The 14,952-nt window shown below is 37.2% G+C and overlaps 1 protein-coding gene across 2 annotated transcripts in view; it reads right to left on the bottom strand.

Moving 5' to 3' along the window:
- PRKG1 (protein kinase cGMP-dependent 1) overlaps window positions 1–14,952 on the bottom strand; it is a 1,184,543-nt gene that overhangs the window by 150,723 nt on the left and 1,018,868 nt on the right. The gene's annotated exons all lie outside the window — the stretch shown is intronic.

The following is a 14,952-nucleotide window of genomic DNA, read 5'->3' as shown; positions in this document are numbered from 1 at the left end:
AATTTATGTGTATATATACAAACATTTCCTATAGATATCCACGTTATGTATATAATAATTAATACCTATGTTTAATATTGCCTTGAGATTGTGTTTCTAATATTTCCACTAGTAATTGGGAAATAAACATTCTCTCCATAATTATTTTTAATAATCTAATCACACAGGTGTATTAAGTCATGGTAAGTCTCTGCTTTGAGAGAATAGAGCATAGCAATTAGAAGAGCAGATTCAAGAGTTACTTTATCTAGGTTCAAATACCAGACATGCCACTAACTAGCTGTGTGATCTAGAATAAGACCCTTACATTCTCTGTTTCTCAGTTTTCTTGGGAAAATACTATTGTTTAACAGGACTAATTTTGTGAAGAATAAGCAAGTAAACATATGAAAAGCACCTGGATCAATATATGACATACTGAAATCACTCAATAAACATTATTATTATCATTTTTAATTATAGCACATCCAACCCCTCTATTGGATTCTATTCATAGAATAGATTCTATTCATCCTTGTTAATTTACTGATAAACCATCATAACTGTCATGCTTTTTCTATTATTCTGGAAAGTTCCACAAGGAACTATGAAGTCATCTCTTCATAGTGAATAAGTCTTCTGTTTTAAATAGAAAAGCATGCTTTCAAAGTGCAATCAAGGATTTCAGATCACAGTGATGAAATTTTCTACTATGGTTTATTCTCTAATCTGAAACTTGCAGGAATTAAAGAAAATGGTGTTTTGCTGTAATAAAGGAAAGAATGATATTCATTCATTCATAAAGTAGGGATGCCAGATTTAGCAAATAAAAATATAAGACATCCAATATAATTTAAATTTCAGAGAAAGAATGATTTTGTTTTTAGTATAAGAGTATCCCAGATAATAATATACTTATAGTAGAAAATTAATCATTGTTTATTTGAAATTAAAATTTAGCTGTTCTCTTGTATGTTATCTGGCAACCCTAAATAAAGTTTCTGAATATAGACTCTGAGCCAGCTGCTGTCCTAGGTTCTGGGGATATAGAGGGGTAAAGAACAAAATCCTTGCCCTTCAAGAGTTTACAATCTAGTAGGTAAGACAGACTATTGACAGTTATAATGCGGTGTGATCAGAGTATCAGAGGTGATCAGGAACAGAGTGACACAGAATCACATGGGAATGTCCCACTCCTGATTGGGAGAAGAAGTGGAGGAGGGGCATGGATTGACAGTGGAGAGGATCATGGAAAGCTATGCTGTGAGGTGACACCTCAGATAAGAACTAATGTGCACATAGAAATTTGTCAACAGAGAATGTGAGGTGGTCATATCACAATGAACAGCCTGTGAAGAAAGATGAGAAAGTCTTGTATAGAGAATAGCAATTAATTCATAGTGGCTGAAACCCTGGGAGCAAAAAGCAGAGGAGAGAGAAATGAGGCCAGCAGGGTTGGGTCAGGAGAAATGTAAATGACTGTATAGTGACTACACAAAGATCTTTACAATTTCAAAAGATTGTTTTGCCATATCCTTAAACCTATATAAAATCTCTGAAAGGAGAAAAAAAAAAAAGACTAGTAGGAGGCAATATGTGGTCAATGTGCCTCCTAGTTGAGTTTATTATTTTGTTTTCTTTTCTGTTGTTAGAGACTAAAGTGAGTTCCTAGGGAAAACCATTTCATCTGTCCTGAAAAATTGTAAGACGAAAAATATTTAGATAAAGTTAATGGTGACAATGTCAGTACCACCAAGAAGTCTTCCCTGATTCATACCACCCAGTTGCTCTCATTATTCCCTCCACTCAGTTCACCCATGATACTGAAGTTTGCATGACTGTAACTGACAGATACGGGATATGTGGCAAATTATCCTTTAGTTGTCTTTTGTGTTCTGGGTTCTGCAGAGCTGACTGTGTATCTTCTCTATATTTCACCCACCATGCTCCATTCAGAGCCACTTGTCTGAATCCTGAGGCACTGGTGTGCTAAGTTTCACCCTTACAATTAGCAAACAATCCTTTATTGAGCACCTGCTACAACAGGAGCGCTGGGGAGGCAGGTAGCAATAGCTGTGAACTGTTACCTTGAACTTATAGCTGAGAACCCTGTGCACATGTAGTACCAGAGTAGGGTCATTTTTAAAATAGCTGTGGTACAACTGAAACCGACCAAAAGTTTGAGCTTCATGGATACTTGGGAGAACTAACAATCATTCAGCACTTCTCTGTACCATGTATTTGCTGCTTAAAAGTTAAGTTTCTTAATAATACAATCATATGGAGATCAGAAAACTATACCCCTGCTCCCAAATCAGCCAGCAGCCTGCTTTTGTACATTTCCAAAGGTGTGAATGGTTTTTACACTGTTAGAGGGTTGTTAAAAAAAAAAAAGTGAAAACAAAGTATGTGCTATAGACCATATGGGATAGGCAAAGCCTAGAATATTTACTATCTGGCTCTTTACAGAAAAAGTTTGCCTACTCCTTAATAGATGAAGGAATTGAAGCTCAGAGAGATTCAAGGACCTGCCTGGAGTCATACAGTTAAAAAGTGCCAGATCTGGACTTTAACTCAGATTTATCAGTTCCCAACGTCCACGTACCTTCCACTAATCAGGCTATCTTTCTGACCTTGGAAATATCCATCCTTGTGAAGTCTGAAGCTGTGGTCAAGGGGTGTTATTCCATAGGCTGTATTTGCCGGGACCATCCTAATTGGGTAACGGATAGACATGAACTCACATTCCCCTGACCCCAAGTCCACTGCTGTATGAAAAACACTGCCCTTCCACCCTTGTGATTTTATGCCTCTACCTCCCGAGGGCAGACAATTTAATCAGGCCCAAGTGCTTAATTAATGTTTTCTTGGCAGTAACAAAAACGGAATCTACACCGCAGCTAATTACTTAGCGATTCGACAATCACTTTTGCAGACTCTAACTACATCTAAAATGGCTCAAAAGAAAATGCTCAATAAGTATAATCTGTAGTTTAATAAAACATCATACTGTTTGATAGATTTTTAAAGATCACACAGCAAATAACCTGCTAATTAAATCATGTCTTAATGGAACTTTTAATAATCTTAATTAAAGTATCTAGTGTTTTGAACTGTGTGCAGCTACAGCATGAGGCTTGCAACCATCAGTTGTTATATTCAGTCTTAATCACAAAACTGAGAATTCTCATCTCACTACAGTCATCGCTGTCTAGTATTCCAGTCTATAGAGCAGGGCACAGTCAGGCATATCATTCTACGAGATGAGTGTTATATTACTTCCTTTATTCTGCCCCGAAGATTAGGGGTTGATATCCCTTATGAACAAAGCAGCCAAATCTGCTTTCCTAATTCAAAGGACATTTAAAGAGTTAGTTTTATTCTTCCCTTCCTCCTCTCTCCCTCTCTTTCTTCTTTTCTTCCTCTTTCCATCCATCTGCCCATCTAATTGCTGTGCCTAAACTGTGCGAGAAACTATGTCACACACCATGACAGCTACAGAGATGTATAATGCATAGTCCTTACTCTCAAGAAACCTACAGTTTAGTAAAGGCAAGTGAGAGATGTTGGAAACAAATCTTTATTTCATGCTAATTATTGATTAGCAACTATGAAAATAATTTTATTTAACACTAAGTAATATTCATTGAGTGATCACCATATGCTAATTTCTGTAATAGGGATTTACACATTTGAACTTACTTCATCTTCACAACGACACTATGATTTAGTTACTATTATACTTTTCCAGTTTGACAGATTAGGAAACTGAGGTAAATAGAGATTAGCAATTTTCCCAAGTCCATAAAGCTGATGAGTGGCAGACCAGAGATTCAAACTCAGGTAGTCTGACTCTAGGTATCACATGCTACACTTCTTGTGGCACAAATGATCATATTTGATTCTCACAACAATCCTCTAATAGACACATTTTTAGAGTGTCTTCTCAGAGCACCATAATAACAATTCTCTAATACAGCCGTTTCCTGCAAGCCTGCCCAGCTGGACCTTTGATAACTCTTCTTTGCCACTAGGCTCTCATGCTCATGGCTGCTTGGAATGAAGTGGTCAAGGCCAGTTAGCTAACTGACCAACCTGGGCAATCATATTCTCTTTAGGGGGAACTGGTAATCAAGGACACTTACACCTGAGAACAGGTAGAAATTTGGGAGCTCTGACTGAGCCATCTCCACCGTATGGATAGAAAAGGCAGAGAAAATAGATCTGCAGCAAAGAAGACTGAGAAATGTACACAGAAAAGCTGAGATGAGAGAATTCTACTGACTTTCAAAGACTTTCTTGGCTGCTCATTATACTTTTGGAAAGGTCCAAGGAACCCTGGGCTTGTAAGATAGCCCATTATCCAACCAATGTGGCCCCTTTTGGTTTTTTGGTTTTTGGGGGTAATTTTTTGTATTGAAGTATAGTTGACATACAAGAAATATGGTTCCTTTTTGCATCATATTAGGGTGAGCAGGACTTTGTTACATACAATTAAAAGAAAACTATTACACATATGATAGAGATGCTTATCTCCATTTTTCAGTTGATGGGAATTGAAACTCCGGGAGTTTTTGTTAGAAGCACAAAAAGTCACTATAATACAAGGGAAAAAATTGTAAATGCCACAAGTTAAGTATACATGAAAGGATCTGGAAAGAAAAGAAACTGCATGTAGGTAGAAATCTTAGGAATGGCTATGCGAGAGAGCAGACATTTATCACGTCTTACAATGTTGGCAGAATTTGGTTTTGCAGGGACAGAAGAATATCCTAAATAGAAGGGACAGCATGAATGATGGAGTTTGTTGAAAAGTTCAGCTTTGCTGGAACCAAGTTAGATTGAGGGCAAATGGAAGATTCAGCAAGAAAAGAAAGCTGGGGCCAGATTGTAGCAGGCAGAGAATATTAGGCTACGACATTCCTACAGTTTAATTATTTATTTAAGAGTAGGCAGGTGACAGAATCATAAGCTTTGGGAAGATCCTTCTAGCAAGGTCAAGTAGTGTGTAAGAAACAAGATAAAGGAAGACCACTTAGTAGTTCAATGAGGAGACAAAAAGAGCCTGAAGAAGTGACTCTCCAAGATTCATTATGTCTTCATTAAGCAGGTGAAGAGTCTGCCTCGGTAGAACTCCCCATCAACATCCCTCCCCCAAAGCCAAGAAGAACTAGACACACACACACACACACACACACACACACACACACACACACACACACATAAAAGAATGTGGATAGGGGCCGGCCCGGTGGCGCAGCGGTTAAGTTCGCACGTTCCGCTTCTCAGTGGCCCAGGGTTCACTGGTTCGGATCCCAGGTGCGGACATGGCACCGCTTGGCACGCCATGCTGTGGTAGGCGTCCCACATATAAAGTAGAGGAAGATGGGCACGGATGTTAGCTCAGGGCCAGGCTTCCTCAGCAAAAAGAGGAGGACTGGCAGTAGTTAGCTCAGGGCTAGTCTTCCTCAAAAAAAAAGAAAAAAAGAATGTGGATAATCATATAGGTATAGGACCACCAACACCAAACAAGTTGAAATGACACATACTCTACTATGTCACAGATCATTCTTTTCCCTGGAGTAGGTAGGGTTAGGGTTAGTTCTCTCATCCATAAAATGTATATCTAGGCAGAGAGCAGAGTAAAAGGCAAGTGCACAGGACCCAGATAATTACAATAAAATGAAATTATAACTAAAATTAAATACACAATGGTATGGCCAGAGCATAGAGGAGAGCAGCTGGTACCGTCGTGTTGAATACACGTTAGGCACAGCCTTCCTGGAAGAACTTATGCTTGAGTCGAGTCTTAAAGAACAATCAGTTAGCCAGGCAAGGTCCGAGGTGGGGAGAAGTGGAGTGGGGTAGAAAGCCGGCAGGCATTTTAGGCCGAGAGGATCCTGCGAGCAACAGCAGACAGCTGAAAACAGTGGAGAAACTACAAACACTTCCGTGTTTTTGAAGCAGTAAAGTAAGAGTCAGAGAATAATGAGATAACAGGCTAGAGAAGAGGGCAGGAGCCAGATCACAGAAAGACCTACAGAGAGGTCCAAACTGCTTAATACAAGATATAAGCGGTAAACTCTCAAATAACAGAGCAGAGTGTCTCCAGGAAACTTTTCAGCATGGAGGCATTTCACCTTGATCCTCAAGAACAAACTATTTATATCCAGAGAAAGCCTAAAATTAGATAAGATTAAAGCATTCCCATTGACATACACAAACAAGATCACCTGTCAGCAACTTCCTGGATTATGTTTAAAATAGCGTCAAAGAAACAGAGTGGTTAAAACATGAGTAACTACTACCTTCGCGAAGAGATTTTAATAAGAATAGAAAAACATCACAATATATACTATCTCCTGTTATCTATAAATCCTATAATCTTGGGTAAGGGCGTCAACAAAGGCTGTCATTACACTGTCAAAGGAGCAAAACTGTTGAAACGAAGTGTTATAATAACAGCTGACATTTTTACACATTCATTATGTGCTGGGCACTGTGCCCTGTGCTCTAAATAAATTGTCTAATTTAAAGAAGATGTATCTTAAATTGCTTTTCCAAAATATTTTCCCTATCACTTTTTTTTTCCCTCTTCCATCTGCAATTTCCTATACTGTATGATAGAATGAGTGTAGGCATTGGAACCCAATATATTCAGTTCTGGACCCTCCTAGTTATACATCTTTAGAAGAATTACTTAATCTTGCTGAGCCTGAGTTTATTTATGTTAAAAATGGGACTATAATATCTACATTGTAAGGTGATAAAGATTCAATGAGATAATCAAATGAAGACCTTTGGGACAATTCCAGTACTTATTGGCATTAGTAAACATTTTGGGGTCAAACTTGCTTAGGTACTTTTTCAGTCTAATGGAACCCACTTCTATTTGGACACCTGCCTTTATTAGGTAATTCAACTTTCATAAGAGGATGGCAATACTTCCTACCTCCAGCACATGCAGCTCTGCATGTAATTGGTCACACAAAGTAACAACCCTGCAGCAATGGTTGACTGATTGTTATGAGGTGGCCCCAGCAATGTGGGTAAATTATGCTTCTTTTGAGCAATCGAGCTGTTTATATTTTATGGACTCTTTGCACTTTTGCTGGAAAACACAGCTCCAAACTATGGCCCAGCTCTTAAAGGCATACCAGACCTCCCAGAAGAGATTGTGCTCTTGTTCATCCTCGTTTCATATTCAACTCCCCCCTGCCCCCATACATCCCATTTCCTTTTTGCCTCAATTTCTCAGTATATTTTTCCTCGGACAGTGATCTTTCTTCCCTCCTCCTTCCATCTTTCTAAAAAGAAAACAAACAAAGCTAAACAAAAAAACCTATGTGAGATGGGCAGATTCTGAACAGCTTACAGACACAGAGCTCGGCTGCAGAGGCGTCCTCAACCCCAAATCAGGTCTACCAAAGGCTGTTTAGCGCCACGTCCCCGATAAACACATGGTGCACCTGACCCCGATCTTTGCTCTCTTGCACAGCAAAGGTGTTAAGAAGTGGGAAGTGGTGGGGTACAGGACAGAAGCAGGGAAGACAAGGAACCACCACCCAGAAACTAAGTGAAGCTCTGTGGCACTGCTGTATATGACCCATATAAGGAAGGCGTATTATTATTGTTGTTGTTGTTTTAACAACATATAAAGTCTTTTTTGGGGATAAGACATTTTATATCTAAATAAATGGTAAGTATTCATTAATTTCGTTTTTCCAGATGGCCAGGAAGTCAAATCATGTATTTTCCTGACCAAGAAAACAAACTTGGAAAAGTAAGCTCATTGTATCCCTTTTGCCTAGTTTGACAGAAACATTTTTAGAAACTGCAGCTGCCCAATTAGGAAAATGGTGGAGTGAGGGAAAAAAGGAGTACCCAAATTTTACATTCAGGAAAATAATGTGGTTTCTAGAATCTGCCCACTACAGCTCTGACTGAAGTTCTTAATTATGTTCCTAGCCACTCCCCCTCTGAGACCTCTGACGACTTTCTGATTATAAGGTTGTAACACATGCTCACTAAAAGTATCCTTTTTCCTCAAAGGTAATACAAAATTTCACATTAGACATCTTTAGAATCATTATAATAGCTATCTGAGAAGAAGAAATTTACATTTACGGATTACGTACGTTTTTAAAAGGCAGCTTTATATAATAATAGACTCTGATTTGTAGAAAGGACCAGTGCCAGGCTTTAAACTTAGAACAATATAGTGAACACAATCTGAAGAGAAATAAACCAGCTCTTCTTTTGCCTGCCTATATTTATGGTATACTCAAAGAGAAGCGATTTGCCACATTACACATGACAAAGCAAAATGTGATCCACTTGGCAGTGATATTTGGACCAATTCCTAAGCAAGCCACATCTAGGCATCTTTGCCAGGTCATTGTTTGAAGATGGATCAAGGACAGGGGTGCTTCTCTGTCATCACGGTGGATATCGCAGGAGGCCAGACAGAGATCTCTGGAAAAACATACACACTCTCAAAAGCTTCTTGCAAGGTTATTTTACCAGCTATCATAGAGATTAAAAGTGATCACCTCTTATACATTTATGGCTTTCTTGGTATAATTTCATTGTGCTAATGGATATTTTAACAACTTAAATTCTCTTCAAGAATTTAAAGTTAAAGATGGCATATGAGAAGGAATATATATGAGACCAGAGAAACTGAACTCAATGTTTGTGTTACTCTCCATCCTAGTTCTGGGATATCCAGCTGTCATTCCCTCTCTGAGTCTTGATCTCCCTCTGTAAAATGAAGAAAATATATAGAGATATTTAGCCTATGTGTGTGTGTGTGTGTGTGTGTCTGCGTGCATGCATGCATAATTTGAAAAATTAAATAAAAATCTTCCAAAATAACCCCTGGAACCCAGATATGTGCCAACAACTAGATCCACACTATATTGCATAGATGCAGGGTTTTTGTGACATGTTTTTACCATGTTGATACAGTCTAGGTGAATTATGCCAGCCATACTCTATTTCACATGGCAAATCTTATTTTCTAGCTTATTTATGGGCTCCAAGCTGGGATTAAAGCAGTAAGTAGCAGAACGTTTGGACTGACAAATAATACCCAAAGGCAACATTGGAAAGCGACACTTTGGTGATGAAAATCTGTGGCCCATAGACTCATAGGGCCTCAGTTTCATTACCTTCAATAATAAGAATTTGCTAAAACATTGTCATCTTGTTAAACAGTTGCTACTTTTAAGATCTTTTCAATATTTTCCAGATAAACTACTTAGGACATTGAGACAAGAGATAAAGCATAACATTTTAAAAGTGCAAGTGATTATTTATAGAGATTATTTAGAAAAACATGTAATAATCTTTGGCATGATATTGTAAACATTTTGAGACAATGTGGAGGTTGGAGAAAGTTTCCCAAATGACTCTCACTGCTCACAGGCTTTGTGTAAAAATGTCATTCTTCAGACTCTCAAACTCATTTGAGAATTTAAAATACTTAAATTAACAGTTTAGATTTCATTATAAATATAGCTTCTTAATTATTGTTCAGCAATTAAAATATAGCAGAATAGATAGAAAATACTACAGTTGCGTCTGTCCCCAGGTTTCAGGTCTTTGTCTAAAATGAATTGCTTTGTCAAAAGAGGATTTTTGAGTGACCCTTCTGTGGACTTGTGATGACTTGAGGAAGCTGAGAGGATGTTTCTATTTCTGGGTCACCTCTTGCTCTGGTCATTCCATTGGCTGAGAATTGGCTACTCTTCTGTCTCTATGGCAAAATTTTCACATCCCACCACTTAACTGTGTTCTCTCTAAGCTTTCAAGACCCCACTCAAATCCAATCTCTCCGATGATGCTTTTCTCCAACTCCTGTGATTTCCACTGATCTTGGGGGGTCAGGCTATCCTATGACATTTAAAGATAAAGTGAGGCTCCTTAACGACACGCACTAATGTGACAAAATCAGGTGTACAAGTAGTTTGTTACTAACAACAGCTGAAAGACGCTTTTGAATAATTTATTTAAAAATATATACAGGCTAGAATAGCTTCAGCATTATCCCTATAATAAAGACACTCTCATTAAGTGTCATTACAATTTGTGTTTCTTAATTGAAAGAAATGGGAGAAATAACCAAGAATTACCATAACTCAAAATTTATGCTGCAGATCTTAATGCTTCTCACGAAGGCTATCTATGATTTGTGCCACAGGAGGCAAAAAAACCCCTCCGAAACTATGAAGTACTGACCTAAACTACACAATTTGGAACTTGCTTACATGCTGGCTTATGCTGCTGCGTAAGGATGTTATATAAATAAATATATAATATTATATATATAAAATATTATATATGTATCAATTATTTCTCTCACCAACCTGTGAGTTTCCAGAGGAAGAAGGTTTTCAGATCTAGCAGTTAAATACATAGATTTAGCAAATATTACATGGGACATACATACGCTAAAAAAGTTATTTATTGTTTACCTGAAATTCAAATTTAACTGGGTGGCCTGTGTTCTGTCTGAAAAAGGTAGTCAAGAAACAGTCATGCTGAACAGTTTTTTATCATCTCCAACATGGCTGGTTCAGTGCTGGACACCTGGAGGGCCTTCATTAAATACTTATGAATTGACAGTTTGAAGACTCTTATTTCATTGCTATTTTGAAAACAAGCATTGAAAAAAAAACAAATAAGAGTGAACATTGACTTCTCTGGGTGATTTCAAAGAGAAACTAAGGAAGAGCTAAGGCCTCTGTTCTAGCCTCTGCTGCAATCCTGCACAGTACTCTGGTACACGCTACAAAGCCAACGGTAGCTTAAGGACATAATGCCTTAATTCCACACGCCACTTAAAGGTTATTATCTCCTCCTCAACACAGGTTAAGTATCAAAATAAATCAAATCTACTTCCTACCAGCTCCTTGAAGATGTGCTCAAGAAGAACCAACTGTAAAATTCAAGTGGTCCAGCAACCTAAAAACTGTAATATGGAGTGTCTTTACAGGCACTGCAATTTCATTCTGGAACTGGAAGCAATTTAGACTCAGACATGGGTTTCTTCCAGTTAGTAGTAAAGAAAGACTGTTGTCTCTTAATTTCACTAAACAATAAACCAACCAAGTACTTGGCATATAAATTCAACCAGTTCTTAAAATCTTAAAGATTTTAAGAAAATATGAAAGAGAAAAGACCTCTTTTCACTGATTCTTAAAATAGCATCTGTGTGGCTTCATTTAGTTGTCCATGGTGTTTTTTGTCTAATTACAAAAAACATTAACATCAATACAGATCAAATGAAAGTGAATCCAGCCTCTAGCCAAATGAAATTAAAAATAGATTTAGATTTCCATATTCTTCCAAAAAAGCAAAGAAAAGTATTACACATTTGTGGCTGGATTCTGAAAATCAAAAGATCACAAATGGGCAGGTAGAAGAGTTAAATCCAAAAAACGTTGCTAAATCTTTGTTTTATCATATTTGGTACCACTGACTGAGTGCGGTAAATTAAGGGAATGATGAATATGATAACCTGCCTTAACTCACAAAGAAATAAGATGTTTTTAATTCTTGACATATGCCTTAAAGGAAGAAAATCTTTTAGGATTTCAGAATTGGAAAAAACCCTCCCAGATATTATTTAGTCTATATCTTTACACCATGTATATAGTCCATCCTTTAAAATATTTTTCTATGTCATAATAGAAAATTAAAACAATGTCATATAATCCAAAGGCTCAACAGATAGTCTTATTAATGACTGCCTTTTCCTAACCTCTAGGGTGATAAAAAAAAAAAAATATATATATATATATATATGTTCCTAAACAACTGAAAGACCTCAGAAAATGGTAACTGTCATTTCACCAGGTAAAGAATCAGGTAATGTTGAAAGGTATTGGGCGTGTACTACTCTGGACACCATACTTTGATGTTTATCACAGAAATAAGGTGACATCAATTTTTAAATGACCCAAACGACTTCCTTTGTAACACACTCAATAGTATGATCTTTAACAACTAAAATATCATAATTAAATCATTTCTTCAGAGAAAGACATTTTATTTACTACTTCATCATCTTTTTGGTGGCTAAAATGACATTCAACACTAAATCAATGTGTTCACATATACATAAAATAAGATACATCTACTAAAATATAAATATAAAAACACAGCCATCATTTAATCATTTGTTCAGAGCAGGAGAGCTAAAAAGTCAGGATTTATGTTTAATTTTAAATTTGAGTTAGAATGTAATTAATTCTAAGCTGAAATGATTCATGGGCTATATATATATATTTTAAAGTCATGATAGAAGATAGTTCATTTGGTCACAGAATTAAGGGCTGATTTTAATTTAATTTTTTTCTAAGGCATATCTTTCCTGACTCTAAGAAATATCTAATAAGATATATAAATCCCAGGATTTTTATTTTATTGACTTAACTGATGACATAAAACTAATGACCACCCTGATACTATTTTGCATAAAGAAAAAAAAATGAGGCTCTCGAACTCACTTAATTCTCCTTAATTAATATTACTACCATTTCTCCTAAATGACTTATATGCATATATTTCTGCCTACGGAAAATATAGATCGAATTAGAGCTAAACTTGAAGGTTCAGTGGAATTAGATTCTGCTAAATTTTATTGAGGAGTTACTTTGTTCCAAGCACCATGCCAACAGTGCTCACACGCATTGTTGCATTTAAACCTTTACCAAAAGTCCTTGAAGTAGGCATTAAGATCACTGTTTCATACCTGAGGATATCATCAAGCTTTTTCACATTCCACTGGCTTCTCCAGTACTTTGAAAAGCTATAGGAATTGCTGACTGAATCATTTTATGAAATAGTGAATTTTAATGTCTCATATTTTAATCTAATTTTGCTTGAACAATTTGTGTTTCTATTAAAATCCTGGAAGAGGGGGCCATTATTATACAACACACCTGGCAAAGAGTTATGTATACAATAGGTATTTTTAAGTGATTCCCTGAATAAATAAATGAATATCTATTGATAGGCAGCTGGGTTCTGTAGTTATTTTTGTAGCCTCTCATTTCCATCAGCAAATAAGGAGAAGCTCTATTATTTGGTGCTAAGGTCTTGTCACACTGTATAATACAATATGGGAAGGTAAGTAGATGGGTGGGAGCAGTTCAATACTGTAGCAGACACTGTCAGTGCTTTGCCCACTATCCCTTGGGTCCCTTTCACCACTGTAATGCCCACAGGCTCATGCTATACTTTCACTCCCTAAAACCCAAAGCTGGATCTCCTAATGGAGGGAATGCCCTCAGGCAACTGGAATCTATGTGTCAAGTGAGCAGGAAATGCCCGGGGGTTTACTTGGGGAGGAAATCTTAACCAAGGACCTGGATGTAGGGGCATAAATACCCCAGTCCTTTTATCCTCAGTCAGTGCACTGCAGCTCTGAGGTATGACCTGCACTGTTTTCAGAGCTTTCCCAGCAGGACTGAGCTAATGTTATACTCCTTGCAACTGGCTGGATACCACACCCTTGCTTGGCTTCCTTGCCCATTTGGCCCCATTTGTCCACTCTCATATCTATTTTTCCTGGCAACACATCTTAAATAAGTCACTTTTACAGGAATCTTGGTCTGAAATTTTGCTTCCCAGCACAAAACACATGTGTTCTACCATGTAACTGCAATACATTGAGACACTGGAAATAATTGTGTGTGTTTTAATCACAAACCTCAGTGAAAGAAATGACCTTGTTGTAATAAATGAGCCTGTGGTAGGCAGAACAATGACCGCCCAAAGATGTCCACATCCTAACCCCAGAACCTATGAATGTTATGTTACATGGCAAAGTGGAATCAAGATTGCAGATCCAGTTAAGGTTTTGAATCAGTCCATGTTACAATAAAGAGATTATCCTAGATTATTCAGGTGGGACCAATATAATCACAGGAGTCCTTAGAAGTGGAAGAGGGAGACAGAAGAGTGTGTTAGAGTGTTGTGATGAGAGAGACTGGAATCGGCCATTGCTGGTTTTGCAGATGGAAAGGGTCCATGAGCAAAGGAATACTGAAAGCCTTGAGAAGCTGCAAAAGGCAAGAAAACAGAAGTTCTCCTAGAACCTCCAGAAAGGAATGCAGCCCTGCCAAAAACCTTGATTCTAGCCTAGGGAGACTCATTTTGGACTTCTGTCCTCCAGAACTGTAATATAACAAATTTGTGTTGTTTTAAGCAACGAAGTTTGTGGTAATTCACTACCACAACAATAGGAAACTAATACAACCACTGTCATTTAATTCTGGCTCTGGAAGCTGGTGGCTACGTGACCTTGGGCAAGATAGTTCAACTTCTCTGGGCCTCAAATGTCTTATTGCTAAAGGAACTATCTACCTCATAAGGTTGATCAGAAGACTAAATGAGTCAATACATACAAATTATTTAGAGGAGTTTTGGGCTCAGTAAGAACTCATTAAATGTTTCCTCTATTACTGTTGTTATTAAGTGCACTGTATTCCTGGAAAAGTTTGAATCTTTTCTTCCTCTATGTTTATGTAAATCTGTGTAGTATGAGTAGAATTTCAAGAAAGGCACCATGCAATATAGATGTAAGGATATGTCATTCTGATCCCCTACCTCAACAGAGATCTGCGCATGTTAAATGGACTAAACAGGATTCAAAACATATGTGGGATGGTTACAGCAAAATTATGTCAAATGCATGTTCCTTAATATTTTTCAAGTCAGAAAATATAGTAACAATGAAATATAAATTGGAAACCAGTTTCTGAAGTGCAGGCAGTATTAGAGATATACTGACAGTCTTTGAAAGTGATATTCTCTTGTCAAATTAAGGCAGGAATGCAACAGGAAAATAAATCTGTTTGAATATTTTTATTCTTTTTTGCAGAAGTATTTCATAAATATAGAGATATATGCTGACATGAATTCTGACTATTAAAACTAAGCTAAGGAGACACACTTATCAAC

Source organism: Equus asinus, chromosome 2 (genome assembly GCF_041296235.1).
Source record: "Equus asinus isolate D_3611 breed Donkey chromosome 2, EquAss-T2T_v2, whole genome shotgun sequence".
Lineage (NCBI taxonomy): Eukaryota > Metazoa > Chordata > Mammalia > Perissodactyla > Equidae > Equus > Equus asinus.
The sequence above is the reverse complement of the archived record's forward strand: the minus strand, read 5'-3'. Positions and strand labels throughout refer to the sequence as shown.